At 41.7% G+C, this 27,507-nt stretch overlaps 1 protein-coding gene across 5 annotated transcripts in view; it reads left to right on the top strand.

Moving 5' to 3' along the window:
• Window positions 1-27,507, top strand: part of aatkb (apoptosis-associated tyrosine kinase b) — a 770,376-nt gene that overhangs the window by 248,411 nt on the left and 494,458 nt on the right. The window lies entirely within an intron of this gene.

The following is a 27,507-nucleotide window of genomic DNA, read 5'->3' as shown; positions in this document are numbered from 1 at the left end:
TAATCAAAAATAAAGAATTTCTTTCAAGGGGCACCTTACATAGTGATTATTAACTCCAGGCAAAGAAAAATACTATATACAGTATGAATAGAATGTATTCACACCTTAGAAGTTGTCACATTTTATTCTTGTACAACATTAAATCACAATGGATTTATTTGCTGTGATCTTCATGGAGTCAATGGAGGCTATGATTGTGGTTATCCACACCCAGAAGTGCTGGGGGGAAGAAGACCAGGGACACCCGGAGTGCTTCCGGGTGCGCAGCCGGTACTTCCGCCACACTGAAGAGTGCCGGAGGAGGGTAATCGGGAGGCACCTGGAGCACGTCCGGGTGGGGATAAAAGGGGCCACCGCCCTCCATTCGATGGCTGGAGTCGGGAGAAAGAGATAGAGCTTGGGAGGACAGGAGTGGAGGCGGACATGATAGAGAGAGGCATTACTGTGAAGGTCTGAACTCTGGGGGAGTTTGGGGTTGTGTGCACTTTATTGTATATAGTAACTTGTAAATAAACGTGTCATGGGTGAACTAACAATGTCCGCCTCTCTGTGTGCGGGCTGCTTTCCACAGTGGCGCAGCCGGCAGGATACTCCACCTGGTTCAAGGCAGGGACCTGTTTTAAAAAATAAGTCTGTGGACGGGCCGGCGCACACTACCCCGCGAGAGAGACTCGCCCCAAGGACTGCCTACCGGTCCGCAGAAGGGCCATTTCCCCCTGGTGCGGGAGAACAACGGGCGTTGCAGGAGTGCAGCGGGCTCCTACGAATGCGCCGTCGTTGGAGGCGCCTGGGACGGCATTGCGTCTAGCGAGGCTATGCCAAGGACGTCTCCTGTGGGACCCAGGAGGTAAGTTCCCTGTTCACTGGCAGACAGCCCTGGAGGGCCGCGCGTGTTTTGTGCGTTGTAGGCAGGGACTGCCCGGATCCGCGTAGGTGGCAGACATGTGCCGGTCTGCAGAGCTTCACCAGCACGGCGGCAGCAGAAGAAGTTGCGGAGGAGTCGCTGCTGCAGCTCGAGAAGCCAAAGCAGTTGCGAGGCTGTCCGGAGGTACGCCGCCACACCGGAAGGAGGGGAGACAAGATGGCCGTGGACCGGAAGTCCCTCCCCGAGACAGGCAAGGGATTGGACGGTGTGTCTTGCGTGCCCGCTGATGATTGGATGGAGGCAGGACCAAGGAATGTCCATCTCGAGCTAGGGAAAGACCCAATTGGGCCAGAGGAGAGGTCCCACAGGAAGCAGCCAGCATGTGTGACTGACAGACAGATAAGTCCATCGTCGGCTGACTTTCTGTGCTTGCCGGTGGCTCTGTGTGAGCTGGAGGAGTGCCTTCAGCCCGCAGAGTTGCTTTTGCAGGTGTTAGTGCCCTCCGTGAGGAATTGCAGAAGCTGGAGAGGAAGGCAGTCGCATCCTTGAAGCGCCTGCGTGAGTGGACGGCGAGGCAGGTGAGTAGAACCGGCCCCGTACAGAATAAGGGAGACCCCACCGAAAAGACTCATGATGCAAATGATTGGAATTGAGTAGAGGGGTCTCTGACAGTGGACGCGGCGGTGGGAGCCGAGCGCGCGGTGAGGAGGGAGAGAACGAGAGGACTGGCAGGACACAGGCTGATGTGTGCCCCAGGTCCTAGCGCCCTATGCCCCAAGCCAGCGTCGGTCTCACGCCGATCCACAGGGACGCAGACGGGACAGGGTCTATACCTTTCCCATAGGGAAACCCAAACCGTCACAGCGTCCCAGAGAAAGAGGAGGAATCGAGGAAAGAGATCCAGTTCCTCTGATAAGGGCGGACGTGAGGCAGGATGCTCACATCCGGAGAAAGGCCGTCCTCTGTGGAGGCAGAGGGAAACCCCAGAGTCAGCTGAGATGGCAGGGGCATGAGCGGTCCCGTCTGTTGATCCAACTAGAGGGGCACAGAACCAACGAAGGGGGTGCCGAAGAGGCACGTCCCGCGGTGCCGGTCGGAGGGGGGAGCGCTGCCTGTGCGTGGCACGGAAGGACGTCAGGTGGTGGTGTCCAGGCAGTGTCTCCGCCCCTGTTTCTGTCTTTGATGTTGCAGGACCAGACCCTGGACATGCAATAGGACCCGCTTCGTTGGGGACCTGCCCTCGTGGGATGGGCCACTATGCCTGACGGGTCTTCGCTGGCGATGGGGCACTGTGGTGAGTGGCTGGGGGTGGTACCCAGCTGGGACGCCCAGGAGGACCGGAAGAGGGACTACACCTCCCCTGGACCATGAGAGGGCGGCCGCCGTGGATGATATGGGGCCCGTGGTCACCGCCAGGGGTCCGCCTGGATGCCTGAAGAGCCCTGGCCCTCAGCACTTCCAGCACAGCCGGAAGTGCTGGGGGGAAGAAGACCAGGGACACCTGGAGTGCTTCTGGGTGCGAAGCCAGTACTTCCGCCACACCGGGGAGTGCCAGCGGAAGCTAATCGGGAGGCACCCGGAGCACGTCCGGGTGGGAATAAAAGGGGCCGCCTCCCTCCATTCGATGGCTGGAGTCGGGAGGAAGAGAGACAGAGCTCGGGAGGAGAGGAGACGGACCTGATCGAGAGAGGCATTACTGTGAAGGCCTGGACTTTGGGGGAGTTTGGGGTTGTGTGCACTTTATTGTATATAGTAATTTGTAAATAAACGTGTCGTGGGTGAACTAACAATGTCCGCCTGTCTGTGTCTGGGCTGCTTCCACAACTGCTAGATCTTTTTTTTCCCCTAACATTTCATTGTAGATAAAACTACACTCTTATGGAAATTTTGCATTCATATAGTGACTTTCCTTGTTGGCAATATCTTTTTGTAATAAAAATAGTTGTCAAAAATAAATGAATTATTCAATATTAGCTAACAAATCATCTCCTATGCATCACGTTTCATAGCAGGTTGTATCGTCACAGGCTGCATGTGTATACCATAGCCAAGTCACACTAGACAAGTGAAGTGACTTACTGAGTCACTAATCTAAAACTAGATGCATAGATTTGAACTTGTACCCTTATGATTTCAAGTAGACTTTCATAAATACTTTACTGAATTACACCACTTGCCGAGCAAATAGCTTCTTCATATAAAGCCCCATCTCCGAGTTCTTGAAAATAAAATTCAACAGGAATAATGTTGATAGAAAAAAAAAGTATGTATTTCTCATAATGTACAAATCCATCCATCCATCCATCCATTCTCCAATCCGCTGAATCCGAACACAGGGTCACGGGGGTCTGCTGGAGCCAATCCCAGCCAACACAGGGCACAAGGCAGGAACCAGTCCCAGGCAGGGTGTCAACCCACTGCAGGACACACACAAACACACCCACACACCAAGCACACTAGGGCCAATTTAGAATCGCCAATCCACCTAACCTGCATGTCTTTGGACTGTGTGAGGAAACCCACGGAGACACGGGGAGAACATGCAAACTCCACGCAGGGAGGAACCGGGAAGCGAACCCAGGTCCACAGGTCTCCCAATGGCGAGGCAGCAGCGCTACCCACTGCGCCACCGTGCTGCATGTACAAATCAATATACATTAAAAGAAATATTGATAAAAATATTTTTTCAGTATAGTGCCTTTCACAGAGAGCACCATTTATTATCATATCTGCCTACTCAAGTTTTGCAGCACAGAGTATTGAGCCCTGTCCCAGAAGGACTGTGTGCAAGAATGGAAGGGCAGTGCTATACCTTCACATTCCACTTATACAGGGCCCGTTTGGAGTTTTCACTTGAAATACCAGACACATCTTTGGCGTGTACGAAGAGCACCATGAAGATGGTAGCACTAACTACTACCACTGTACCTCACAGTCTGTGCACCTTCTCCAGGCAAATTACAGGTCAGACAGCTAATCATCTGTTCTTCAGACTAGCTTAATCCAAATCTCAGATGGGAAGAGCTGAATACTATGCAGGTAACTTCTGATACAAGGTGCAGGTCCAGTGCAGGACACGCTCAAACACACCTGTGCTCACTCACATGAAATGAACCTAATTGTGCATGTCTCCAAAATGGTGGAGAAATCCCCCGAGTATTAACAGAAACCCTTGAGGAGAGTATGCAAACCTCACACTGGCAGTGACTGAGCAAGGAATTTAACTCACTTCCTCTGGAAGATGTTATGTACAAGCACTTAGCACTAGGCCACAATGCCATCAATTACAAAATAACAAAGACGACAAAAAATCGATAAAGAAAGAAATAAAATGAAAACATGCAAGGCACAAAAGCTTATATAAATATGCAAGCCCTTGTTTTACATGTGCCTCTTAGACAAGAGGCAGCTGCCACTCCCCATGCGGCATACAAGGACAGGAGTGGTCAGAATCATTGGTTTTGTATCTTGGAATCAGGCCGACAAAGAAAGGATCTGTGGTACAGGGTGGAGGCAAGATCCTGTTACTTCTTCACAATGAGGCATAGTGTGCACTGAGGGTGGTGACTCCTTGAACATGACACCTGTTAATACAAGAAGGCTGGACTTATTGTGCAGCTCTCCACCTCCCTGGTAGGGACTCCAGTGTTACACTAGTAGTGCCACTATCCTAATTTATTAAGCACCACCTTCCCCCTTGCCAACCTGATCTGTGCAGCCTCATCATTCAGTATAGTCCTGGGTCTGCTCAAGTAGGTGGCTTACTTCACTGAAAAGCTTGGAATAAATATAAATGCTAGCAAAGACTCATAACTGGCCTGGGAGCATTCCTAATGATTGCGCTCAGTTGTGAATCACATGCAACACAACCCTGGAGGAGCTGCATTGGCTCACTGCCATGGTTTGGGTGTTAGTTAATTATCTGCACCACATGCCAAAGATCTGCAGTCACTGCTCACAAGTCTCATTGCTGGACAGCTTAGACAGCTCAGCTCAGCTCAGCTCAACAGATCCCTACATGTCTGCTGCACTGAGGATTAGTGCTGTCTCAGTGAGGAAGAGCTCAAATGTGGGATGTAGGCGGGATGTGGGCAGGTTTTCTTTGAGGCTCTAAGAAAGGGCCATGACACAGGCACGTTAAGAGAAAAAAATTCTGCTCGCTGTGCTTTTTGTCTAGGAGCCAGCAATTACTGCAGCCTGTTCCTTTTAAGTCAAATCCTCACCGGGTGCGGAAATCACGTCAGATGCTTGTCGATGAGAGGGAGGGCCTGCTGAAGATGTGACAGAAGCAGGGAATGGATGTGCTAAGTGGAATAGATAAGTAGGTGGTAGGAAGAATGAGGGCAGCTTGTGCCAGGGGGACTGGAGATGCACGGTGATACCGAGGTGAATGAGATGCACAGGAAAGGGAGATTGAGAGAGAGAGTGCAAAGGACTAGAGTGGGAGAGAAGTGGGTAGACAAGTATACCAAGATGAGGAGGTGAAAGACAAAGGATACTAGGATAAGCAGGAGGGGAACAAAGAAAACTAGGAAGCGTATGATTAACAAAGGATAAAATGACATGAAGCTGTCGCTATCAGTGTAGTATTATGGACTGGAAAGAATCAAAAAGCACTTGGACAAGTAGAGGAAAGACAAAGGCTACTGGGGTAAGCAAGTGAGAGACAAGGGATATTGGGATGAACTGGGACGAGGCAAATAATAAAAAGGAGTCACTGGCAGTGTACTCTCAGTACTTGGATGAAAAGAAGAAGAGCAAAGGGTACTGACAAGAACAAGTCAAAACAAAGGGCAGTGGGATAAATAGCCCACAGATAAAGATGTGTGCTGAAATGCAAGGAGGATTGTACTTTATACCGGAAAGAGGAGGGAAAATGCAAAGATTCAACTGGTACATCAAGATGACACAGGGAAAGCAGTTGTGATGGAGGATGGTGTAGATTGTACTGAAGTGAAGTATGGGGGGAATAACAGGAAGGTAGTGTAATTTGAACTTAAAATGCTATAGGATGAAATTGATCATTCTGAAGTAAATTCACATGTGAGATGCTATTGAAAATAAAATGACAGAACATTAAAAGATTTATTTGAAAGTGAAAGGGTGACAGGAAGTGTGTTGGGAAGCCAGGGAAGGCTGTGAAATTAGGGAGTGAAGTGGGTGTACCTGGATGGCCTTGGACCTGCAGTGCGTAAAGGACTGACTGGGAACAAACTTAAGTTTGACTGGATGTATGCTGAGATAGCTGCTTCAGGAATGACACAGAGGGACTGCCTGCTGACTTCGTTCTGCAGGCGATTTCTCAGTGCGCCCTCTGTAAGCGACGACACTGCAGAGTGCTCATTCCCAGTGCCTAGTCGTGATGTCAAGCCGCAGAGCTAGTGGGCGTAATACGATTCCGTCAATCCCCACGCATTGCAGGAGTCCCACGAGCCAGGATGGGGGCGGCTGAAAGCCGGTGGTGATCAGAAGAAGAGTGAGGTGTGGGGGAGGGAACTAACCCCTCCTCCTCCGGGATATCAGTAATAATCCATTTACACAGCACTTTAGTAAAGAGCTTTCAGGAAAGCCCCCACACTTGCCTTTTTTTTCCTTGTCTGATTCATACGTTGCCATAGTGCCGCTTGTAGGAGCTTTAATGCGCAGAGGCTCTCTCCAGTTTGTGAAGATGCATTCATCACTGGTAATGCATAAGTACTTGCTGCTTATTTATTCATGTTTTAATTGGGTTAAAGGAAGCCTACCGACACTTACCCGTTAGAAAAGTCAGCATGATGAGATTTCTGCTGGAACAGCGCCACCGCATTTCAGGGCTTCCACGCAACTGATGGAGCAGAGATGTGCCTGGAACACCAGAAAAAAAGAACAGATTATGAGATTTTTTTTTATTCTGTCCTTGAGGAAGACAGAAATTCCCTCTAGTGCTAAAAAAAAAAACAGGATCGATTCACTAGAGGGGTAAAATGTATATTGTTGGGAGGTGCTACATATAATACTGCATTATAAATATTTTGATGTCTAAATGTATAATGAATGTCACAATACAACAATGAAATGTGGTTCCATTTTGAGAATACATTGATTATTATTGCTCTTACTCAATCTTTATTAGATACAGCACATTTCAAAATGAATATCATATTCGGCTTTACAGGTAGACGATCACAGAATAATCATCATTACTGAAGTAATTTGGTTTTTTGTATTATTAAATGATAGATTTGGAGCAGTTCATTTAAACGTCTTCATTATCTTACAATACATTTCTTTATCACCATCCACCCATCTTCCCAACAAGCTTATCCAGGACATGGTCGAAGAGCAGCTGGAGCCTATTCCGGATATCACAGGGCACAAGGCTGGTGCAACACCTAGACAGGGCGTCAGGCCATAGAAGCAAATTACTTCATTGGCATGTCCACTTTTGTCATTTCCTAACCTGCTTAATCCACACCAGGGTCTCATTTGGGCTGGAGCGTTATCCAAGTGGCATAGGACCCTGGATAGGGCGCCTGCCTATTGCAGCAAATTACTTTATTATTAGTATTGCTTGTCCAGTTAAATTCTCATTGGCAAGGCTGTACGCTAACCTGAGCCCTTCAGTAATGCCAATCAACCAAGCAAACCCCACGACAGGAAACCTCAAGAACAGCATTAGAAACTCCACACATAAGACGGGAATAGACTTGGTGACTGCAGGTGATACACGACATGGAGTATTGCTGATGCTTGATGACTGGAGAAATTAAAAATGGTTCATAAATGGACACTGGACTGGTGGACCAAATATAATGAATGTTTGGTCACGTGTACAAATAAGATGTCCAGTGGAAGAAATCTGACTACATCACGGGGAGAAAGTGCAAATTTCGTGTTAATTTTGTTTCTGTAATGCCATTTTACTGGGTTGTGTGGTTCTTCATAGAACTATTGCTTGGCAAAGAACCATTTTCTATAAAATTTTCCTCATTGTACATGAAATGGGTCCTTGTGCTTTGGAAAGGTTCTTAATATGTGGTCAGGAAAGAAATCTTATTGTATATTAGGTAACCTAGCAGGATACTCACATAATAAGAAAACCTAAATTTAGTTGCAGCTTGTGTTATTGTATGGAGTTCTTTTTTTTATTTTGGAACCTATTGATATTTTTCAAATCTGATATCATCTCTTCAAAGTTATTTATGGAGCCTGTTAAGGATCTAAAAAGTGATTCATTTCTTATGGATGTTTCTTTTGGGAACCAAAAATGGTTCCCTGATAGCACTGCTCTGAAGCACCAGTATGGGAACTTTAAAGAGTGTAGGGAAGAAGACAGAACACCATCTACGGCACAGTACTACCCAGAATTAGCCTTCATGTAGATGGACAAAAGTTTTGAGAAAAAAAAAAAAACGGAATATTTTGACGATTTTTTTCCACATGAAGAAACAGATAAATTTTTATATATACTATTTCAGTTATAGAACAGAAAGGTTAAGCGACGTTTTCTGCATCACCCAGCATGCCAGGGGCAAATGAAGGGCAAGATGTTGGTTTAAAATCCAATACTATAACCACTCTGCTTTTGGAGGTAAGGGATCAACTCCTTTCATAACACACGGAGTGCAGAAGCAACCATCTTTGACTTGGAGATGGTCTCTTCTTTGCAGAAGCCTTATTCCACTTTTAGCCCTGCTATAGCAGTGCATCATATTGAACACGCAGTCACTCACACAAGTCTCCTATGCGAATGGTGAACTCTGAATGTCAAACCTGCGCGGAATCAAGAAAGCATTGTAATTTTGTTTAATGCGGCATCTTAGGTAATGACCACAAGCACAAAACACATTATAAAGTAAGCCATACTCCAGTACAAAATGAAGCAATATTTTCCATATATAAAAGCAGATAATTGACTTTCCCCTGGCATAGGACTTAGTCTAGGGCAGTGCTTCTTAAACTATGTAGTAAATGTTTGTGATGGGTCGCCAAATAATTTTAATTGTCCATTCTCAAAGTCTGTGGCAAGCGATACATCACCCTCTACTTACCATATAGTATTATTTGTGGCTGTACACAAAACGACGACGTGGGTGCTTAAAAGGGGTTTCATTTCTATGTGAAAATGCAAAAAAAAAAAAAAAAAACATTCCCCACGACACCACCTATCTTTCTCACAACTAGTGAAACAATCAGATGAGATGATTGACAAGCAAAGACAGATATAATATGCCATAACAGCCAACACAGAAACTACTTTTATTATACATCATATATACCCCAATTCTATTCATCCGCCCCGAAAATCGTCACCATTCACCTCACAAGCTTGTCTGTCAGTCCATCCGGTCTCCCCTTTTCTTAACTGAGGTGAATAGGAAGGTTTTCGGGGATGAAGAATTCCTTCGCGTAACACTAATTTAAAGCGGTTCGATAAATTTCCATCTACTGGTGAAGGTCATTCTTAACCATTGACAACTGTAAGAATACCACAGAATAAGGTTGAGACAAGCTGTTGTCATTTAGCACGATGTCAGGCAGAAGCACTACACTATCAAATCAGTTTACTTTTTTGCTAGTTTTCTTTGTTTTTAGTCATTCTGGTATATATTTCAGAGGGAGTTGTTAATTTTCTTAACATAAAATTATTTATTTGTTGAACCTTTGTAAAAAGTCAAAATTTTCTCTGGAGATAAAATACTTATCTACCTATACTTTACAATCCCAACTGGTCAGTACAGAAGATTTATCATGTCACTGTAAAAATACAAGTAATGGATATATTATTCTAGGAATTAGACCACTTTTTAAATTTATTTATTAAACCATAAGCATATTCATTTGGAAAAATGTATTCTTAATGTTGGATTTCATTTAGAATAATATTATTTAAGACAGAGTAAATAAACTTCAGCGGTTATTTGTTTTTTTTGGCTACCTCAGTCCTTACAGGGAATCAAGTAAAACTAAGGTTAAATGATCATTCAAAATAGACTTTCCAAAATCGTCATCGTACCGTTGCGCCGCCTCCCAATATTACCAAAGCTTACATAAAGTAATTACACTGGCAGGAATCTATTCCCTGTTTTGAATAATAATTATTGTTTTATTAACAATACATTTACCTTCCACTGTTTCGTGATATCCACGTGAGACATACGCCTGAAAGGAAGCGAAAACATTTACTGCTATTTTATGGTCGCTGTTGCCTAATTATGACAATCCTCTTCTTGGGTCTTAGTATTGTATCTATTTTCTTATTCGAGTCCTCAGATTAAAAAGTTTAAGAATCCTTGGAGTGCATGCGGAAAGAGCAAATCAAAGAAAAGGCACCAACTTGTGAGTGCAACTGATTGAAAAGGTGCTTATGGATAAAGGCAGCGGAAAAAAGTTTTTCCATGTTGGGAGAGTGGGGTATCTTAATAGGTGCTTAAGAAAATCTCGGACACGTGGACTTGTACATCAAGAACTGGCCTATAAACATGTCCGCATGATCCCTAACGCATTCAATAGGATTCTATATTACTAAAAAAACACCCTAAAAACCGGTCATTAAAACGCATTTTGATCCATCAAGGGGCAAGAGATAAACTGTTTCTTTTCCCCAAACGCATAGAACTAGTCAAACAGGTAGCTTCCTTGTCTTTTTTTAATCGAAGCAAGAACCTCTAAAGTTAAGGTCGCTTTGCAAGCAGGTTGATTGCATCAAACATAAAAGAATGGACATTAATCTGCATATACAACAGCGAAAAGTGATGTGGTGCCATTTGCTCTTTTATGTTTTTATAATTTAATTCAAGTTGTTTACTACTAGGCCCTTGCTTTCAATTACTTTTTTTTTTCCTCCTACTATGCTACGCCTCATTGCGGACTGAAGTTTCCAAAGACGCACCCTGTCAGTAAGTACTTACTTATATATCCTCGGATGTGCCCTACACATCTTACACAAGTCAGTATAAAATGCAAGTTTGTTTTTTTTTTTCTTTTTCAAAATGGACACTTCTTCTTCGTTTTACTTATGGCTGGCAAAAAAACATCTAATCGACTTAAAGCAGTGTTCTAAAAAGGCGCGCAGAAAAGGACAGCGCCGCTCGCGTGTTGGCCGCCTGAATGACGACACAGGCAGAAACCAATCAGTGAATGCCACATCACGACACCCTTGTTGAGGCGTTGATTAAGGCGCTCGGGCTTCTCTTTCGGTTGCGTCGCGCCTGAGTGTTTTTTACGATTTTTTAAGCAACTACGTAACGCAGGTAAATCCACTGCACACCGAGATTGACCAATCTTTTATATTGTATTGTCCTCGTTCACGCGACCACAGAAGAATGTAGTGCGTTTTTTTAAACGCGAAATGTTACGTATTTTTCGAACAAATATTCACCTTGGTGCACTTTTTTTTTTCTTAGCTAAGAAGATACAGAAAGTCCGCTGTTTGATGTTCCCAAATGTACACATCCGTCCGGTACAGTGGTGTCAGGAGAGAGTTTGCTACTCCTGAATTAGCCAGCAAGGTAAGGATTTGTCCGAGATTTAATAATGAGATTTTTTTTAATTGAGAGAAATAAAATAATTGTACATACAATTTACATAAGCTGTATACAAATTGTAACAGCAACACTTATTTATATAGCACATTTTCATACAAATGATGTAGCTCAAAGTGCTTTACAAGATGAAGAAAGAAAAATAAGGTTAGGTACTACTACGTAACAAAGAATAAAGTAAGGTCCAATGGCCAAAAGGACAGAAAAAAACACAAGAAAACTCCAGAGAGCTGGAGGGGGAAAAAAATCAAAATCTGCAGGGGTTCCAAGGCCAAGAGACTTGGGCATTTTACCTAACATAAATGATCTAAAATCAGTCCTCATGGTTTTCAGGGTTCACGTGGAAGAATTCAATGATGATGGTCATGTGGACTTCTGGCCTTCAATCCATCAATGTAGGGACAGCACGATGCTTTGATTGGGTGGTGTGGGCACAGATCACCACCACAGAAAACCGGAAAAAGAACATCAGAGAAAGTAGGGGTTAGTACGGATCGCGGAGCCATGATAAAAATAATTAAATCCATATACAGAATATCGGGGATACACTAAAATGAAGCTATGAGAAAGCCATGTTAAAATAATGGGTTTTTAGCAGTTTTTTTTTTAAAGTGCTCCACTGTATTAGCCTGATGAATTTCTATCGGTCAGCTATTCCAGATTTTAGGTGCGTAACAGCAGAATGCCGTCTCACCACTTCTTTTAAGTTTAGTTCTTGGAATTATAAGCAGACACTCATTTGAAGATCTAAGGGTACAATTTGGAGTTTAAGGTGAAAGGCGTTCCTAGATATAGGATGGAGCAAGATTTTTTTTTTAAGGCTTTGTAAACCATAAGCAGTATTTTAAAGTCAATTCTAAATGGCATGGATAACCAATGTAGTGACATCAAAACTGGAAAAGATGTGCTCGGATTTTCTTTGCCTAGTTAAGATTCTGGCAGCTGCATTCTGCAGTAGTTGCAATCGAATGATGTCTTTTTTGGGGTAGTCCTGAGAGGAGTGCATTACAATAATCTAGTTGACTAAAAACAAAAGCGTGAACTAATTTTTCAGCATCTTGCAAAGTTATAAGAGGTCTGACTTTTTCTCAAATATTTCATAAATGAAAAAATGCTGTCATAGTAATCTGATTGATATGCGATTTAAAATTTAGGTCAGTCAATAATTGCCTCTAAATTCTCGCCCTCTGTCTTGACTTGACTAAGAGGGTGATCATTAATAATTGAAAAAAGATACTAATTTTAAATAGCTATACAAAAACCTTGATTTCACTGCAAAGTTTTACAGTTTTTACGACTTTTTTGTTTGCTGAGTATGTAATAGTTTTCACATGCATTTTACATTCCTGACAAAAACATAGCAAATCAGGAAATTTTACAACTATTTGTTTAATTCAAGGACAAGTGTCTACGCATGTTTCTGTGTATCTGTTTGGTTGGTAGGGTTAGGGAGAAAATTTTAAAAATAGGCAAAACATGCAGAAGAAGAGTAAACAAAAAAAATGCTGATATATATGGGTCTAAAAAAGGAGTGGTTGTATCGACCTGTTCTGTTCTCCAACATCATACACCAGTGTTCAACTGATTTGTCCTGCTTTGTTGAATCATTCTAAATATAGCACAAATCGATAGTTATGTATTTTGATCTGTGGTATTAGTAAAAATGCTTTCACACATGGTTTTGGCAACTTCAGCAACTAAAAGAAGCTGTCATTTTTTGACAGGAAAATGCTTCTATATAAATGTTTTTATTTTCATTAATTTGTCTGAGAAAGTTGAAAGGTTTAAACTAAGACACATTGACAGAATTATTTCCTTTATCAGGAAATGCTGTCAAATTCTAATAAGACATTTTTACAAGTGATCTATAAACATTGACTGCTAGGTAGCACAGCTCGACTGTGTAAAATGCATTATTAAGATATAGTGCTATGGCACCAAAAAACTGTTTTGATAAACTGTAGGATAGAAATCAAAGGGTAGTGTATCTCAATAATGTAAAATGCCTTATTGAGACGTGCTTCAAACCAGTCAAAGGTATGTCATGGCACCTAAGGCTAATGCAGACACACTGTAGACCAACAAACAATTGATAGCATGTCTCAATAGTGTGAAATACCTTATAGAGATGTTTGTCATGACATATGTATAAATCAACTGAGAGCCAAAGACTAGTTAAAAATGTCTGTGAACACTAGTTAACAGTGATTTGGACAGCTTCCCAACATGGAGAGAAAGCTGCTGTCTTGGCCAGGAGTAACTAGACTGTAAGGAACAAGTTGGTTGATGCAAGGTCACAAGCAGGTTCTTGTATAGAGGAGGGTGCCTCTCAAACCTGCAATACAAGCTGTTCTGCTGATTATGTAGGATTAGTCTCAAGCAGAGAAAAATGATCAAAAACTCTGGAGAATAGGTCGAACAACCCATTATAAACTTGGGCAGTATGATTTGGTGGGCGACAAACACGTGAAAACGTCCTAAGCAGTGCTGCTCAACAGATAGCATATTTCAATAAATTACCTGTCACAGCAGTGTGGTACTGACTTTGTTGCTCTCACTTGGGTCACAATAATGAGGTTTATGGCTGTAATAAGTTCACCTGGTCAGCAGTGGCTGCCAAACCAGGTCCATGCCAGTAGCTTATAGTCAAACTGTTTTGCTGATTTTTTTCCCAGCAAAACAGTTTAACTATAAGAGTGGTTAGTTTGAGCAACAACATAGAGAGAGAGTGCAACAAAAACAAGCAGTTCTATCCAAAAAGAAAAAGTCCACCATGACAGAAAAGGATTGGATGGATATTATAATACCAAACCAAATGGACAGCCCATGTATCAAGTAAGAAACATGAGGTCTACATTCATTACTTTATATATCAACCTGTCTTAGATGGGTACAACAGTTAGTGTGCATAATATTTGACCAATTAAATTAACAATATTGTCTGTTTTCCCATGTGTTTGTTAAAATTCAGAAATGCAAATGTATGTGTTGGGAAATTAATGTATATGACCACGTGTGTTTGAAAGTATGTGCGCATGGTTTGAAATAATCCACTTTTTTAAACAGGAGAACTTTATTAAAGTTAAAAATGATGGGCAGATGAAAAAACTTGTATTAACACATCTCTGCAAATGCAGCTGTAAATCGGGCCTCATAGGCTTCAAATGTTATAGTTACATCAGGGTTCCTCCTCTGGCTTATGTTTGCAATTCTTTCTTCCATTTTCATCATTCATTTTTGATTGTTTTCTGCTGTTGCTGATAATGTTTTTTTGATGTTTTATTTGCTTAATTATGTATTTTCTGTTTTGTTCTGTTTCATTATTACTTAGTTTCTGTGACCTGTTTACTAATGTTTGTGTATTTTGTAACTGGATCCCCTGTCATTCACAGTTAAGGGACCAACTCCAGTGCTTTAAATTTAAAGCTTTTGAATTGATGTCCAGTGTGATTCATTTGTATGCGCTCTGGTGTTTAGTGGTTATTGTAAATATTTTGTTCTTTGTAGTTTGTTTTGTTTTTTTTAAGTATGATTATTGCCTTTCAACCTTTTACTTCGGATGTTTGGACTGTTGGAATAGTGTTTGCTTTAAAATATCTTTGGCAACTCCTTTTGCTGTTTTGTTAATAAACCTCCTTTTTTATAAAGATTATTTGTGGACTTGTTTTTGCTCCAGTCAAAGTTTTCACAGTTCTCCTGGAGAGACATACTTCAAGCCTATGAGACATTTTTTTGCTATTTTTTTGACTTTAAAAGCCTGACCTCCCTTCTAAAACCTAGCCAGGGTTTAAGCCTCCTGTTTTCCTGGGTTCAGGTTTGCCTTGGGGTGAGGTTTGTTTTGTGAGGGGTATTTTGTGCTGCTGCAGCAATCGTAACAGAAAAGGGCTCAATTGATGCTCAAACATTTAAAAAGGAAAAAAAAAATGATAAATACACACCTAGTTCCTGGTGGCACTGGAACAATGGTAGCAGAGTGGTGTAAGTTCCTCCAGAGCCATTTATATTAATGACATTAATTTCAGTCAGTAAACTTGTGAAATTTATTTATTATTTCCTTATTCGGCTGAAGCCATTATTCAAGGTGACTTACAACATTTGAGATGCAATTAGTTACATTGGCGGAGTGGTGGTTCTGTGGCTAAGGATCTGCACTGGCAATCGGAAGGTTGCCGGTTCAAATCCCGTAAATGCCAATAGGGACTCTGCTCTGTTGGGCCCTTGAGAAAGGCCCTTAACCTGCAATTGCTGAGCGCTTTGAGTAATGAGAAAAGCACTATATAAATGCAAAAATTATTATTATTTATTACATTTCATTTTGTTTTTCCAGTTAGACCACAGGCAGGTATACTTACTTGCTCATGGTTATAGTACATTGTTAGTAGCAGGATTTGAAACCACAACCTCAGAATTTGAATTCCAAAGTCTTAACCACTTTATGGTTAATTGGAGTTGTTTAAAAACTAGTATGAAGAGGTGCTAATACTATGGAGGCAGCAAACAAAATTCAGAAAGACCTTGATCATTTTTATAACTGTAAACAGCCGACAGCGTCACAAATTTGATAGTGTAGGTCATAATTAACTATTTCATTGCCTTAAGGACACTTACATACACTTCAAGAATTTACCAGAGATTTTCAGTTGTAGCTTTCATTTACATAATCTTAGAGTCATGGACAGTTACAGCATTTCCAATAAACTTCATCTGTGTAGCGTGACATCCCTGTGGGCTCATCTTGTCTGATAAGAGCTTACTACTTAAAAGTGCTCAGCTGAAAGTACAATGCAAGCAATATAACTACAAGAAATAAAGTATGTGTATTGGATCACACAAACAAAAATGAGGCTTGTGTGTCTTATTATGATTAAGGAAAAACATGGCCTAATACTAAAGCTGGATTCACCATACCTGGAAAACATTTGTGCAGCCACTGGGGCTGTCGGGCAGCAAATTTAATTTGCTGTCAAAATCTAGTAAGCTCCTGATACTTTGGAAATTGTAATATTTCGGTAAGAGAATCTGAGGTCCCAGTCTGTTTCAAAAGGCCCACACTTATCCCTGTGGTTATAAGAAATCCAAAGTGGACTACCTGAATGATGATAGATCAGTGTCACTCCCTGGAAATTGTGACAGAGTGCTTTAAGAGACTAGTAGTGGGACACATTAAACAGAATATTCCAGATACTCCTGATTCTGTCCAGTTTGTAGGGACTAGTGTTGGATTGATACTAAAATTTTGACTTTGTACCACTACCACCTTTCATTAGATCCCCCAGGGCCACACATGTGCAGACATACACACGCACACCCTGCCTCTGCCACATGCCAAATTTTTGTCCTCAAGACTACTGATAGACACATTATTGTGGGGAGAGGAGGGATCTCCCTTTTGAGGTTCAGGCACATTAATATTCAAGTATTGATTTGGATAGTATGTGGCATGGGGTTATGGGGTGAGGTACCATTTTGCATCCATTACTTGCTAGTACTGAATTTAGCATAATGCTGGTATAAGTACAGTTTTAAAAACTGGGTAGTTCATTAATTTTTAGTGCCAGTATACCATGCATTACTAGTAATTAATGAGGGCACTAAATGCCAGTATTCTGAATGTATAATGGAATTGGGAGAAAGGAGACAAACATCTAAACTAGCCAAGATAAAAATATGAGATCAAGAATTAAGAAACATGGGTTCAGGATGTGAACCTAAAATCTTTGGTGGTATAAGAAGACCGTCAAAAACCAGGAAAGGTATGTAGACTGAGTTAAAAATACAAACCAAAGATTGAGGTCAAAAAGGAGAGGAAAAAGGTTTTTTAGCCAGTAATCAAGTATAATGCGAAGAAATTAAGTCTAGGGGTTTGGGGCTCTGTCCACAAGGACGAACTAGTAAGTGCATGACTTTGGCCTTTTTTTTAACATTTGGTCAATCGTATTATGTGTTGTGCTCTCCTGGCCATCCTTTCTAACAATTTCATTGCAACTTTCAAAAAAATCAGTCTCAACAAGAGGAACTGCAGGCAAAACAAGATGGCACTGTAGGAGAATTTAATTTTAACATTGGTATTTTTTTTTATTTGATATGTTTTAACAAAGATTAGCTGGAAAAAAAACATTAAGAACAAATACAATTTCATAACAGTTTGCATATAGTCATAACCGTATCACAGAGGATGCCTTGTCCTTTGCACTTCATACTTCTGTCAACGGATAATAAAAACTGCTATGCCAGAGCCCTGTTTATAGATTACAGTTCATCATTTAACACTTGTGCCATCAATGATGACCGGCAAAAACCTTAATTTAAGACACTTCACAGCCCCCTGCATTTGTATTTTGTACTTCCTAACCAACAAAATTGTATATCTCTTTAGATAATCGTGGCAGCCACATATACGTAACATTTTTAAAGTCACTTAATCTAATACAAGGTTGTGGGGCAAAGAGTTCCTTCTTTCAGTATTGAGTACAAGGTGAACAAAAACGCTGCATATGGTACAAATCCATCATTGGGCCCACACACCAATGGTGCCAATTGTGAGAACAAAACTCCACATAGGCAAAGTCCAGGGGCAGCAGTCAAATAAATTGGCTGGGCAGGGCTGTGGAGTCAGCACACAACACCTTTGACTCCTCTAGTTGTAATTAGTTTAATATATTTACTATGTTGATTCATTATGGCCAGTGTGAATCATCGGACTACTTTTTTAATCACCCTAACCTGTTGGCCAGCAGCCATACCACATTCACTTCAAAAGATCATCCACCTGAAGTTAAACATGTTTGGCCCGGCCAGAACTTGCATGGGACACCATCTAGGAAAAGCTTGGGTTGCTGCTGGAAGAGGGGTTGGTGACGCCAGCAGGGGGTGCTTACCCTAATGTCTGAATGTGGATCCCAATTCTACAGGTGCTGTCCTTTGGATGAGACTTAAAACCGAGGTCTTGACACTCTGTGGTCATAAAACATCCCTGGGCATCCTTCATAAAGCACAAGGTTTATCCTGATGTCCTATATAAATTACACTGTGAAGCCTAGTCATCATTGCCCACTAATCGTCCCCTGTCTTTCACTGGCTATATCTCTCTCTCAGCCCTGCACCACCTAATAGCTCATGTGTGGTGAGTGTACTGGCAAAAAAAATGGCTGCCATTGCATCATCCATATAAGTGCTACACATTAGTGGTGGTAAAAAGTACCCCCAACTCCCTATGAAAAGCGGCATATAAATGTAAAGAATTAATATAATTAAAGTTTGGGCTTATAGTAATGGGCAGAGTGGTGGCTCTGAGGCTAAGGATCTGTGCTGGTATCCAGAAGGTTGCCGGTTAAAATCCCCATCACTGCCAAAAGAGATCCTACTCTGCTGGGTCCTTGAGCAAGACCCTTAACTTGAAATTGCTCCAGGGGCGCTGTACAATGGCTGACCCTGTGCTTTGACCCCAAGGGGTATGCGAAAACTAACAAATTCCTAATACAAGAAATTGTATAAGGCGAAATAAAGAACAAAAAAAAAAATACCGTTGATGTCTTTTATGTTACTTATTAAAGGCATTATAAACATTGAGTTGCACTAAAAGACAAAACTGATAAAAAAATGAAAAAAGATGCCATATTTTTAACATAAGGCTGGAAGAAAAAATAATCAAATTAGTATGTTAAATTGGAAATTGAAATATATTACAATTTAAATTTAGGGGCGGCACGGTGGCGCAGTGGGTAGTGCTGCTGCCTCGTAGTTGGGAGACCTGGGGACCTGGGTTCGCTTCCCGGGTCCTCCCTGCGTGGAGTTTGCATGTTCTCCCCGTGGGTTTCCTCCGGGCGCTCTGGTTTCCTCCCACAGTCCAAAGACATGCAGGTTAGGTGGATTGGCGATTCTAAATTGGCTTTGCATGTTCTCCCCGTGTCTGCGTGGGTTTCCTCCCACAGTCCAAAGACATGCAGGTTAGGTGGATTGGCGATTCTAAATTGGCCCTAGTGTGTGCTTGGTGTGTGGGTGTGTTTGTGTGTGTCCTGCGGTGGGTTGGCACCCTGCCCGGGATTGGTTCCTGCCTTGTGCCCTGTGTTGGCTGGGATTGGCTCCAGCAGCCCCCGTGACCCTGTGTTCGGATTCAGCGGGTTGGATAATGGATGGATGGAATTTAAATTTAGTCAGAATCGGTAAATTTTAACAGCTCTGACTCTAGTAACTCAATAACTACTTCAGCCTTGTTGCTGTGTCAATGATGCAGCAGAACTAACCACTGCACCAACAGTCCTGCCTTGGAGAGATCATTGCTATTATTTTTTGATTAAGCAGTAGCCTTTACGAAAGGAGGCTTTCAGTATCTGGATGATATACAACTGTGGTGCACTGGGATGTTAAAAGACTTGCTCAAGGTCCTATAGTAATTCAGACATGGGGATTAAACAAACACCTTTGAGGTTTAAGGTCCAAAGCTCTGGCAATTAGGCCACACTGTTTTTAAAGCCATTACTTGGCTGTGGAGCAAAATGCCAAAGAATGACATTGCTGAAATAGATGGCAATTTGGGTGGAAGGTAGGAGGGGGTAGAGGAACAGGAGTGCCAAGTCAGGTGAGCAGAAAGAGGACATTTTCAGCCTTTCTGTTGTTTAAACAGGAGAAGCACCTACTGGAAGTATTCCCAGTGTTTATAATTTGCAGAAGTAAACCATGTCACTCCCTTAGTTTAGTTTTGATTTTGCCTACTGACACATTATTTACAGTATAAAGACTCACAAAGGAAAATAACCCTCACCTGTTAGCTGACAAGCACTATATTCCTAATTTACACCCTAGCCTGAGGCCTACCTCACACCCACATGGGCCTTTGCAGAATTTGCAAGTCGTTCAGGAAGAAATGAAAAATAGTGACCAAACCAGATGTGCAAGAGAGCACTCCTCACCAACCCCCTTTACTCGCTATACAAAATGCAAAGCTGATTTTTAAACACGAGGCAAGTGCAAAGAATCAGTCATTGAAATCAAAATAAAATACATGTCCAAACATCACCTCTGAGACATGGTATGGAAGCAATTAAAATGGGACCAATCGGGAGAGTGTGCTGCCCCAGGGCTTTATCTGTCTCCCACCTGTCAGAATTTCCGATGTGAGACTGGAACTGAAGGAAGACTTTTTTTATACTTGGGATAAATTATAATTTTACCCAACATAGGATTTCACAATTAATAAGTGACTCACGCCATGGTTACAGAAGCATGGCAACGGATCATAAATACATCTGCTCTGATTAAACTCCGTTGCCACCTTGTGGAAAACGTGAATCTTCCAGTTGGAGCTTTCAACTGCAGTATTCTGTATTCAAATTTAAAAAAAAATGAAGATTTCAACTAAATACTTTCAGCAAATATTAAAGAGGCCTAAGCACAAAACATATGTCAGAGTTACATTTATTGTTGTAAAATGTTTAGCCAGTACCTGTCAGTCTAAGTGGATATGTCTAATTCTTTACCTGGATTGTCCTTGTGGCTGTTTTTTGTTTCAGTTGAGCATGTCACCAGAGGCATATCCTACCATATAATTGAAATTCTTTGTTCTATTTAGTGTCTTGTTCCACAATTTCTGAACACAGTTGCTCGGTTTCATATTAATATTCAACACCCTGAAGGCTGTAGTCTGTCTATAGTCTCAAAACAGATTTTTTTAATGCCTTTAAATTACTTGCTTACTTGTATTTATGCCTTGTTTCTCATTTTACATTGAAGCGAATTCTTAAATATTCATCTTTGTTTCTGACATTTTAACTGGCCTTGCATAATGCCCTACATTATGATTAGAGAGAACTTTTTTTTTTTTAATGCAGAAATAGTTCTATAAGGTTAGCTCATAAAAGAAGTGGAGGCAACATAGCGGTGCAGTGGTAGTGTTTGCAACAAGGAGGCTGGGGTCATGTTCTAGATCCTCCCTGCAAAGAGTTGGCATGTTCTCCCCATGGATTTCCTCTGGGTGCTCTGGCTTCCTCCCACAGTCCAAAGTCATGCTGTGCTTGTCAGGGTAGGCTCCAGCTGCCTGAACACCCTCCTCAAGAAAGAGCTGACGGATGGATGGATGTATAAAAGTGGTTCAGGCAAAAATGCTTTATTAGCTAGTTTGTATGATTTGTATAGACCAGCAGCAAGGAAGAAAATAGTGAAATTGATGAGAAAGAACACACATGTGGTAAAATTAAACATTTAGTGGCTGCTTGCCCACATCTAATTAAAGTATTAGAGAAACAAGATGCCTCATTTTAAAATTGCAAATGTTTTTATTAAAATGTCTGGTGGCCCTCCAATAGTGGGGTTTAAGACACATAAAATACTTCTTTACATGTGTTCAATGTGTTAGTGTTTTGGATGCAAAAATTAATTACCCAATTACTTTGCTAAATCACAAAAAATTTGGCATCTTTTAAGAACCAAATCAACTGTCCACGTTCACTTATGTACAGCCCTTATGGCCTCGATTAACCTGATCAGTTTTAAAATAACCTCTACAAAAGCTGCTCAGACAGTATTACAAAGAAAGAGTACATCATCTGCTCCTGCAGGAGTACAAAGCTGCCCTCCTGTGGGCATCAGTAGACCCTATGTAATCTTATTGGTAAATATCCATCCATCTATTTTCCAACCCGCTGAATCCGAACACAGGGTCACGGGGGTCTGCTGGAGCCAATCCCAGCCAACACAGGGCACAAGGCAGGAACCAATCCCGGGCAGGGTGCCAACCCACCGCAGTATTGGTAAATATGTTTCTTCTATTGTGCAAGATGACCCTTATAGATGCCATATTATCTGTTTCTACTATCCATCCAGCAGTATGTTTATTGTACATAGACCCTTATTGTTTGATTTTTTAACTACCAATCTTTCCATTAAAGCTATTTATATCAAAGAAGTTTTTTAATACTATAGTTTACTTAATACACACTGGAGGCATTTATGTAGAATTATCTAGAAAGTATTATGAAAACCTCATCTGCATTACCACTAATTTACTTAGCAGATACTTTTGTCCAAAGCGACCTAAAAAGGGGTCAACATAATGGAGCAAACAACAGTCTGGGTGTCTGTTAAGGAACACGTGTTATAGGAAAAAATGGTACAAAAATGATCATCACGAGTGAAGTGTTCAGAACAAAACACAAGAGTTACATAAGACTAACAGCTAATAGAGACAAAAATAGAAATAAGACAGAAATTCATAGAACAAGAGAGTCTTCAAACGCTTCTTAAACATATTTGAGGGAGTCACGAGTTTCAATTTTAGGTAGGCAGCTTGTTCCACCAGCTACGAGCTACTTGTGAAAAGAGTCTGGACTGAAACATGAAGCCATGCAGTGGTGGCATCACTAGACAGAATTCATCAGCAGAGCTGAGTGGTAGAAAAGGAGCATAGGACTTCACAAGAATCTCCATGAATCAGTATACAGTGCATCCGGAAAGTATTCACAGCGCATCACTTTTTCCACATTTTGTTATGTTACAGCCTTATTCCAAAATTGGAATTAATGGATTAAATTCATTTTTTCCTCAGAATTCTACACACAACACCCCATAATGATAACGTGAAAAAGTTTGCTTGAGATATTTGCAAATTTATTAAAAATAAAAAAAATGAGAAAGCACATGTACATAAGTATTCACAGCCTTTGCCATGAAGCTTATTGAGCTCAGGTGCATCCTGTTTCCCCTGATCATCCTTCAGATGTTTCTGCAGCTTAATTGGATTAATTAATTAATTAATTGTGGTAAATTCAGTTGGTTGGACATGATTTGGAAAGTCACACACCTGTCTATATAAGGTCCCACAGTTGACAGTTCATGTCAGAGCACAAACCAAGCATGAAGTCAAAGGAATTGTCTGTAGACCTCCAAGACAGGATTGTCTCGAGGCACAAATCTGAGGAAGGATACAGAAAAATTTCTGCTGCTTTGAAGCACAGTGGCCTCCATCATCCGTAAGTGGAAGAAGTTCGAAACCACCAGGACTCTTCCTAGAGCTGGCCGGCTATCTAAACTGAGCGATCGGGGGAGAAGGGCCTTAGTCAGGGAGGTGACCAAGAACCCGATGGTCACTCTGTCAGAGCTCCAGAGGTCCTCTGTGGAGAGAGGAGAACCTTCCAGAAGGACAACCATCTCTGCAGCAATCCACCAATCAGGCCTGCATGGTAGAGAGGCCAGACGGAAGCCACTCCTTAGTAAAAGGCACATGGCAGCCCGCCTGGAGTTTGCCAAAAGGCACCTGAAGGACTCTCAGACCATGAGAAAGAAAATTCTCTGGTCTGATGAGACAAAGATTGAACTGTTTGGTGTGAATGCCAGGCGTCACGTTTGGAGGAAACCAGGCACCGCTCATCACCAGGCCAATACCATCCCTACAGTGAAGCATGATGGTGGCAGCATCATGCTGTGGGGATGTTTTTCAGCGGCAGGGACTGGGAGACTAGTCAGGATAAAGGGAAAGATGACTGCAGCAAGGGCGGCACAGTGGTGCAGTGGTAGCGCTGCTGCCTCGCAGTAAGGAGACCCGGGTTCACTTCCCGGGTCCTCCCTGCGTGGAGTTTGCATGTTCTCCCCATGTCTGCGTGGGTTTCCTCCGGGTGCTCCGGTTTCCTCCCACAGTCCAAAGACATGCAGGTTAGGCGGATTGGCGATTCTAAATTGGCCCTAGTGTGTGCTTGGTGCCGGGATTGATTCCTGCCTTGTGCCCTGTGTTGGCTGGGATTGGCTCCAGCAGACCCCCGTGTTCGGATTCACTGGGTTGGAAAATGGATGGATGGATGGATGACTGCAGCAATGTACAGAGACATCCTGGATGAAAACCTACTCCAGAGCGCTCTTGACCTCAGACTGGGGCGACAGTTCATCTTTCAGCAGGACAACGACCCTAAGCACACAGCCAAAATATCAAAGGAGTGGCTTCAGGACAACTCTTTGAATGTCCTTGAGTGGCCCAGCCAGAGCCCAGACTTGAATCCGATTGAACATCTCTGGAGAGATCTTAAAATGGCTGTGCACCGACGCTCCCCATCCTTGAGAGGTGATGCAAAGAGAAATTGGCGAAACTGGCCAAGGATAGGTGTGCCAAGCTTGTGGCATCATATTCAAAAAGACTTGAGGCTGTAATTGCTGCCAAAGGTGCATCGACAAAGTATTGAGCAAAGGCTGTGAATACTTATGTACATGTGATTTCTCAGTTTTTTTATTTTTAATAAATTTGCAAAAACCTCAAGTAAACTTTTTTCACATTGTCATTATGGGGTGTTGTGTGTAGAATTCTGAGGAAAAAAATGAATTTAATTCATTTTGGAATAAGGCTGTAACATAACAAAATGTGGAAAAAGTGATGCGCTGTGAATACTTTTCGGCTGCACTGTAGGTGTGGACCTATTGACTGTTTTGTGGGCAAGCATCATGGATTTGATCTTAATATGTGTTGCTACAGGAAGCCTAAGTAGTGATCTGAAAAGAGGAATGGCTTATGTCCACCTCAGCTGGTTGAACACCAGACGTGCTGCTGTATTCTGAATTGTCTGCAGTGACACATGCTGGTGCACCTGCCAGTAAAGAGATGCAGTAGCACACACGTGACAAGACCAGGGGCCTCATGTATAAACGGTGCATACGCACAGAAATGTTGCATAAGAACGTTTCGACGTTCAAATTGCGATGTCTAAAACCTAAACTTGGCGTAAAGCCACGCACATTTCCACGGTAGCTCATACCCTGTCGTACACAAGTTCTCAAAGCAGTGCTACTGTTCCTGTGTGATTACCCTTTCATTTTTAGATCCGCATCCCTGATGTGGCTTTATAAATACACTGAAACTAACCGCATATTGTTTATTAGTGTAATGAATCTGATTGTAATTAACCTGTAACAATATAACGGTCCACAGAATGGTCAAACTATTCTATTGTACATACCATAATTGCTTTTGCGTTGTTACTCTCACTGCACCTTCTTCTTCTTCTATCAGCTGTTCCCGTTAGAGGTTGCCACAGTGGATCATCTTTTTCCATATTATTCTTACTGCACCACTTGGAGTATTTATATCACTGTTTCTGAGTGTGAATCACAGATCTACAGCGATAGGAAAGAGAATTATCGGTATACAGCATCAAGCACTCGCTGCCTCAGCCATTCGCTATTTGAACTGCTCTCATTCGACCAACTCTTCAGAGCCTTTCCTGTTCGGACCTCACAGTTCACAAACAGTTTCATCCCAAGAACTATACACGCACTCAATCAGTCCATCAAGTGCTCCTTGTAGAACTGTTTGTACTTGCAAGTTACCGTGAGGTAATTGTACTTATGATAGTTATAATATTGCACAACCTGAGCCACTTTATAAAGTGCGTATTTACATATGATGACGATATCATTTTTAAGATGAAATGCAGCAAAATATGTTGATTATATTATACAGATAAAACTTTAACTACACGGTGCCGCAGCGATAGCGAGCTTGAGCTTCGTTCACGGTTTGTTCCTGCCTCGCGCTGTATTCATGCTGTGGCTGGCGCGACACTGGAAGGATAGATGGATAGAATAATTAAACATTACGAACATATTTCGATGTTCCTTAAAAGTTTTGAAGAATCGGCGTTCTAAGCTTACAGATGGCTTAACTTCTATTACAGAGCTGATTGTGTGGCGATTGGGTATTTGGAGAAAGAAAAGTAAGGACAGGAATTGGGGGTTAGTACGTTTGAAAAAGACAGTACTTCTGTAATAAAGCATTTCATCGAAGGTCGTGCATGGCGCAGCAAGCATCTTGCGTAAGACATGAACAATCACTGCGCCATCATGTTCCCATGTTTAATAACATGCTTTAACTCGTATTATCATGAAAATGATATCACGTATACTTCTCAGTATTTTAATTATTCAGAGAGCTGTAATATTACGAATGTAATGGATTCTGTGTCCTGTCGGAGGAAGAGTACGTAGTGATTCAGGCACATATAAGATCAAATACAAAACAAAGCATTTAACGTGCTACTTTAGTTACGATGGGATTTGAGAAACTAGTAAATTAAACCATTTTAGGATGAAGTTTATGATGTTCTACTTTAATGACAAAATAAACATGATTAAAGTGGAAATTTCGAGATTAAAGTTGACATTTCATGCTTTTTTCACACTGTGTGCCTTTTGTTTTTCCACTGTACCCTAATAAGCTTTCATATGACACTCAGACGGTGGGCTACGAGTCGCCTTTTCACGCCTACTTTGATATGTGACAACTTCTTTTTTATTTCGGGCACTGTGCAACTTTGTGAACTTGAGCTTTCGAGTTTCTCCGACATGCTATGTCACTCCTTTTGTTGCTTATATAACTGTTTAAACCAACAAATAGTATGTTTTTCTTTGCCTCCACTTGGTATTTGCTGGAATTCTTCTATTTTTCCTTGTACTTTTGCCATTGCCTTTTCACAGAACGCTGAGCTTAAGGGCTATTTATATTGCTTTGCATATTCAAAGAGGCGTAATTCTGGGAGGAGTTGGGACGGGACAGCAGGCGTGTGCACGAGCGTTACTTTTCACGCGGATCGGGATTTATGTAGCGGAAGAACGTGGAAGTTTGGGTACGCACAGATTCCTGCATCTGGATTTTTCTGTGCCTAAGCACATTTCTGCTTTTGTGCTTACGCCATGTTATAGTGCAAATTCTACGCACGGCGTTATGCATGAGGCCCCAGGTCTGGAAATGAAGTTGTGCTGCATATTCTATCTGTAAGATCAAACTGTTTCGGACATTGCATAGAATGAATCTACAAGAATGAGAGACCATAGCAACATGGTCCATGAACAATCACTTGTATTTACCATCTTAAATATTTTATTTTTGCCATTTTTAACTGGATGAGCCTATTGTGAAGAAAAACAAAACTGCAGCAATTCCAGATGTAATTAGTAGTATAGCAGAATCATAGACCATGTGCTAATCCATAATGTATTAATGGGGAGTCGTAATTCAAGACCAATAGCTAGACAAACCACTTTAAAAGAATACAATTAATTTTTTTTTTCTTCTGATGACTCTTATTAGCTTTATCATAGAATATTATCTTAAAATGATTCAAATGAAACAACTTTCTATTAAAGTTG

Source organism: Erpetoichthys calabaricus, chromosome 14 (assembly GCF_900747795.2).
Source record: "Erpetoichthys calabaricus chromosome 14, fErpCal1.3, whole genome shotgun sequence".
NCBI classification, from domain to species: Eukaryota; Metazoa; Chordata; class Cladistia; order Polypteriformes; family Polypteridae; genus Erpetoichthys; species Erpetoichthys calabaricus.
The sequence above is the reverse complement of the archived record's forward strand: the minus strand, read 5'-3'. Positions and strand labels throughout refer to the sequence as shown.